The 6,944-nt window shown below is 31.6% G+C and overlaps 1 long non-coding RNA gene across 1 annotated transcript; it reads right to left on the bottom strand.

Moving 5' to 3' along the window:
• Window positions 1-2,563: 2,563 nt before the first annotated feature.
• On the bottom strand, window positions 2,564-5,815 carry LOC143085596 (uncharacterized). The gene is made up of 2 exons (XR_012981374.1): window positions 5,699-5,815; window positions 2,564-4,490 (listed from the first exon to the last, which is right to left on the bottom strand). It is a non-coding gene; the product is annotated as an uncharacterized LOC143085596 (long non-coding RNA).
• Window positions 5,816-6,944: the final 1,129 nt, after the last annotated feature.

Here is a 6,944-nt window from a genome sequence, read left to right on the forward strand (position 1 = left end):
CAATAAACCTATTTCTCGTATCAAACATAAACTAAAAGAACTAGCCAAGGAATTTGTTTTTGTCCCGGCCGATAAAGCTGTTAATTTTATTATTATTGTTTGACGTAAATTTTACATTGAGGTTCTGAAAAAAGAAATTACCAATTCACCAACATTCTAACTGACCCTATTTTCAGAAAACGACATCTGTAACAAACATTAACTTTAGCTACCGCTTTACAAGCAGAACCAAATACAATGAAATTCCAAACTATGTATTGGCTTTCGAAGCTACACAAAACACCTTACAAATATAGATTTATTTCGTCTTCAAGCCATTATTCCACTACTAAATTGTCTATTTTCCTTACCAGTACACTTGTTCCAATCAAAAATCTGATAATAAATTGTTCAAATAAGGCCTTCGAAAATAGTGGAATTAATTACTTTTGGAGTTTCAAGAACTCGTTGGAAGTTCCTGATAAATTGCATGCTTATATTGGTGATTTTGAATCTGTTCAAAGTTTAGATTTTTCTACCCTGTATAACACATTGCCTCACATTCTCATAAAAAAAAATTCACACACCTAATTAAATGGGCATTTAAAAAGTCAGAATGTGAATATATATGTTCAAAATCTTTTAGGTCATTTTTTAGTAGCAATAAACAAAAAAAAACTATGTCAATTGGACATGCTTTGTTACTATATATGCCCTTAATTTTTTACTAGATAACATGTTTGTTCGTTTGGAGTTTCTGTATATCGTCAGGTTATCGTAATTCCAATGGGGACTAACTGTGCACCACTTATTGCGAACCTGTTTTTGTATTGCTATGAGTTACAATTTATAACAAAAATCAGCAAAGATCCATCGAAACAACATCTGATAAACAAATTTAATAATACTTTTAGATATTTGGATGATATTTTGGCTCTCAATAATGACGACTTCAGTATGTATACCAAAGAAATTTATCCTGTTGAATTTACTTTAAATAAAACTAATATTAACAATGACCACTGCCCTTTCCTCGATCTTGATATCTATATCACTAACGGAAAGCTTAATACTAAAATTTATGATAAAAGAGATGATTATTCATTTCCTATCGTAAACTATTCATTTTTAGATGGTGACATTCCCTTGTCACCATCTTACGGAGTTTATATATCTCAACTTGTACGATTCGCTACTGTATGTAACAATGTTTTAGGTTTTAACGAGAGAAATTTATGTATTACTGAAAAATTATTACACCAGGGTTTTCGATATCAAAAACTAGTCAAAACATTTACTAAATTTTATCATCGGTATAAGGACATCATTCGTAAATATAGCTCAACATGCAGACTTCTTATGCGTTCAGGTATTTCACATCCATATTTTTATGGAAATATTCTTTATAAAGCACAAACATGTCATTATTCACCTCAGAAACTAACAAAACCTTTAAGTAGACTTATTAAGAAGGGATATAGTTACGATACTGTTGTCAGGTCATTAAAGATTGCACATTTTCACGTTAATATTGATTCACTTATATGGTCTTTGCATCGGAACTAAACACATTTATTCGAAAACCTGTTATTGACATGACACGGGTTATGTTCTTCTCATATATGTTATGATGGTATAATACTAAACACATAACGGGAAGGATTGTGCCTGATATTCATATGATGACATCATAATCTTTCAATCAGTTTAATTGTCTGGAGCTGGAATGTCAGTTAACTGCTAGTAGTCTGTTGTTATTTATGTATTATTGTCATTTTGTTTATTTTCTTTGGTTACATCTTCTAAAATAAGACTCGGACTTCTCTTGAACTGAATTTTAAATGTGCGTATTGTTATGCGTTTACTTTTCTACATTGGCTAGAGGTATAGGGGGAGGGTTAAGATCTCATAAACATACTTAACCCCGCCGCATTTTTGCGTCTGTCCCAAGTCAGGAGCCTCTGGCCTTTGTTAGTCTTGTATTATTTTAATTTTAGTTTCTTGTGTACAATTTGGAAATTAGTATGGCGTTCATTATCACTGAACTAGTATATATTTGTTTAGGGGCCAGCTGAGGGACGCCTCCGGGTGCGGGAATTTCTCGCTACATTGAAGACCTGTTGGTGACCTTCTGCTGTTGTTTTTTTCTATGGTCGGGTTGTTGTCTCTTTGATACATTCCCCATTTCATTCTCAATTTTATTGCTGGTAAATTATTATATCAGGAATTTCGTTTACCACAGAGTACTTCACACTTTTTTTGAGATTCTTCTATAGATTCAAATATTTGGTTTGCAAGATTGGCTGTACCTGTATAAAACTGATTTCGTACGGAATAGCACATCCTAACAGAGCCCAGAAATTAATATACGATCTTTTGTAAATAAACTTATTCTAAAAGTCTACCTATTCAACACTGCAATTAAATATTTGAATATTGTTTTTATTGTTACGAATATTTATTTTGTTATCACTAAATTGAAACCATACTACATATTACACACATGTACCTGTTGATATCTACATTTTGGCATGGCACAATGTCATGTTTTTCTCTGATCGTCAACGACGTCTTCCAAAATGACTAAAATCATTGGATGTTTATTGATTGATATTTTATATAGATACACGATTTGTTTACTAGTTGTTATCGGCTTCGACCTAGCTGTCAGTAATTGCTAGTGCTATAAGATCTGTTCTAAGTGTCTGTTTTGTTGTAAGGATGAGGAGTGGATGTAGACCCTGCCACGTCCTGTCTGTGTTAATGTTCGATATTTTCGTTAACTGTATCAATCAATCAAAAAAGTAAAGCCTTTTTCAACAGATTTTTATATTTTGTGCTTATGTTGTGCTGTTACACCACTCTCCAGGGTTGAGCGCTGAAAAAATGTTAACCGCACCACAGAATTGGAGATTTACTGCTCGTATCGATAATGTTGCTCAGGTCTAGCTCATTCCGAAATCAACATATACGCAGCACCACTTGCAATTAATGCATGGTATGCATATACTTTTGTTTTTAATTGATCAGCAACTTGTATCAAAATTTTGAAAAAATGCCGGTTTTTGGAAATCAACTGCAGATCTGATCACATCATCTGTATCAGAGACGTCTTTGCACTATACTGGTCAGAGACGTCTTTGTACTATACTGGTAAAATTAGCACCAAGTGCTCGCAGGACTTATCTACGACAGTCATAAAAGCAGGCATCGATTTAGTATGTTAAGAGTAGAATTAAATTAGAGTATTGTATATATGTTCAAAGTTAACAAAGAGGGCAGCGATATTGACCTCTATTTCTTGATAAAGCTTTCAAATTATGTGTTTCATTGTTCCTAAAAATAATTACTTATGAAGGGATTTTCTAGTTTTATAAAGTAGTCGAAACTAGTGAATTTGTTAAGTTGTAGATGTCTTGCATTATTCGCAGTTGTTAGTACATGTAACATGTGTGATATTGTCTCTTTGAATAGCATGTTGGTACATATAAAGTAGAAAACAATAACTGGAAAGTTCACAATAATTTCACTCTGAACCATATTACTCTCTATACTAATATTCAAAATGAGAGTTTATTACTTTCCATTCCCTACTTATGATATCGTAGCTTTTATAATCCGGACTTGATATTTTATCAATCAATTTACTACCAGGTACAAAGACTGAAAAAAAACCTTCATTATGCTCTAAGTTTATATCAAGCATATTTGCCAGTATTCCAATATAGGCATCTTCGATTCGAATAACTTTGGAATAAGGAATCGCTTCCTTGAGTGTTTTTATTACCAGCATATTTGTTACTGCTGTTCCTCCAATCAAATACGGAGGCCAGAAATCAAACTCATACTCGTTTACTGAAATGTACCATTTGGAAGAACTGTTGCGATACGGTTTTGCAGAGGTAACTTTAAATCCAACCATTTTCATTTCGAATAATGGTATGCTTTTAATCGCCAAGGCTAAAAGGTTTTGTGGATTGATCATCCTATCATCATCCACGAAATGTATAAACTTTACCTGGATGTTAATATCACATAACCAAGCAATTGAGAAGACGGTTTTAAACACGAGGTTATCATATGTATCTTGCATATCGAACTGTAGAATGTCATCATAATTTTTAGATTCATAATCAATAAATGATTGTAAAGGTTCACTGTATCCGATGATAAATATCGTCAACGTACGCAATCCTGTGTTGTTACCCCATGTCTCACGAATGGCGGTTCTCTGACTAAAATTTATCACGGAAGATTTTACAAGGTAGATCATATCAACATTTCCGCATAGGTGAAATATACATTTCCTTTGGAGCGGAATTTTTAGAAGCCTATAAGAAGAAGTAAGATTATTTAATGGCTGCACCGATGTTTTCGCAGTTTTTCTAATTTGATTTACAATATCTCTCAAGTTGATGTTGATATACTGCGATTGTTCAAATATTCTCTCGCTCTGTCTTTCAATTCTATTGTTAATGAAGAATGTAATACAGAGACAGCAAAATATATGCCTGAAATAGAAATCAGTAGCCTATGTAAACATTTCGCTACAATATTTTAGACTGCAAAACTAAAACAAAGAATTTCAACTATCGTCATGCTTAAACAACGTAGAATCTAATTATATGAATATACCATTCAAAATATGTACTGTCAATGTACTATCAATGTATATTTGTCCATGTAAATGAAAAAAAAAGAATATAGAGCTTATAAATGATTATAAATAAAAATAGCACTTTTTGAATGTATGAACTCGGTGATAAGTCTAATTAGGTAGTTCACACTCGCGGAAAAGAGGACTTGACTGTAGTTACGACAACTGGAACATATCCGTCGTCATCTTTCCATAGAAGTCAACTTACGTGCTGACGTCCATAGAATATTCGAAGGGATGATTTCAACTTCATCACTCGTAACTCTATGTCCAATGTCCTTTTTGTAGGACAAAACTCTTTATTAAGAAAATCGTGATAGGAAACGAATGCCCTTGTATATTGAACCACCTAGGAGATATATATTTCATATTTAAGCACTATAGAATGTTGCTATATAGAAATAGAATGTTCTCATCTGGGAAGCTAAAATCATCTCTTTTGTCGTAATGTTAGGTTTTCAACCCACCCTCATTGTCAACTTCTAAATGTAAGTCAAGATGTGTGGCAGAATTAACTGTATCGGTTGTATCCTTTATTCTAACATATATAGGTTCGATGGGATAGATGCGCTAATATAATCACGAAACTGTGGATTATTTAGTGGAAGGACATCATTTATATAGCGAAACGTAACGTTAAAGGATCACGCTAATTTCTTTATATTATCCATTAAAAGATATTACATAAAAACTGCCTCATATGGAATAGGAGTACAATAAGTTCACAAGCGAACCACGATTGTCTGTTGAAAAATACGTCCTCCAAACATTACAAATATGTTGTAAATCAAAAATGAAAATTATAATATATTTGTTTTAACCATAGCGACTTGTTTTTAACAAAATCCGATTTATTCCTCATAAAACTAAGTATTTTTCAGATTGCATCTTGTTATTTTCAGACAATGAAAAAAAGATTGAAATAGGCTCAATCCAATTAATCATTTTGATTTTAGATTATATATATTTTTTCCATTACATTTGTGTTTGCTATTAACGCATCGTCAAGATGCCACCCTTAGACTCCACACTATGTTAAAAACATTTGAATTTATTACTAACTTTTTGTAGCATCTGATGATTTTTAGTAACATTGTAAACCATAAGTGTGCATTGGTTTTAATTATATATTGCACTGTAAGGTTGATCGCTTTTTAAAACACTTTTATCAAGGTGTTGCCATTACTGTTACGCTGCAATGATTTTAAGGATATGTTCTTACAGTTTGCAGCTACAGTGATTTTATATTAACGTTTTATCTGCCAATGCAAATGATAGTGAACAAAATCTATCATCACGAATAGGTATTTGAAAAATCACCAGTCATTTGAGTAAAATATTGTTTCAATGTCTACTGACCTTCCCAACTAATAATACATTTTTACATAAATCAAACAGGTCACGCAGAATTATGAACACGGAAAATAATTGTTTTGTTTATAACTAGCTATAACATTCAATTGATGTTCGGTTTAAAAGAAAAAGAGATAATTATAAGAACTGATACGTAATAAAAATATTCTTTATATTTTATGTCATTTGTGCTTCATACAAGTAAAACATGTTGAACTTGCAGATAGTTATTGAATATTTAAATTACATGTCAAACCATTTGAAAAAATAAATTTTGGATTATTTTGGATTTGATATATATTTTTCGTTTTTACTGTTGAATATATATTCAAAATTGAAATGCTTAAACTATCGTTCAATCCTGGTCAATACCAACACCCACAGTCTCTTATATATCAGGTATATACAATCAAAACATAAGTATTGTGATATTATCATAGGCTGATATGCAGTTGAAATTAAACAAAATAAATTGAACTCTTTATTACCAAAGGTAAAAAAGCCAAGTTGGTATATTTGAATTGTTTATATCTATCTCTTTGACATTTACAAAAGAGTGACAAAAGATACCAAAGGGACAGTCAAACTCAGAAATCTAAAATACAACTGACAACGCCATGGCTAAAAATGAAAAAAAAGACAAACAGACAAACAATAGAACACATGACAGAACATAGAAAACTAAAGAATAAACAACACGAACCCCACCAAAAACTAGGGGTATATGTAGGTGCATTAATTGAGATTATTAAATCTATTGAATCTATTATACGTGTTTATACTCAATTGATAATATGGGTCTTCGAGATATTTGTAAACTTATAAATAAAAGACGCATTTTCACAACACAACAGAATATTAGGTATTATAAAATACAAATTCATTTATATCTTTATTATGCAGTACAAAATGTAGCATAGATTAGATAGAAAAACAAAAATCTAAACAAAGGCAA

The sequence above is a fragment of the Mytilus galloprovincialis genome, chromosome 1 (genome assembly GCF_965363235.1).
Source record: "Mytilus galloprovincialis chromosome 1, xbMytGall1.hap1.1, whole genome shotgun sequence".
Classification (NCBI taxonomy): Eukaryota; Metazoa; Mollusca; class Bivalvia; order Mytilida; family Mytilidae; genus Mytilus; species Mytilus galloprovincialis.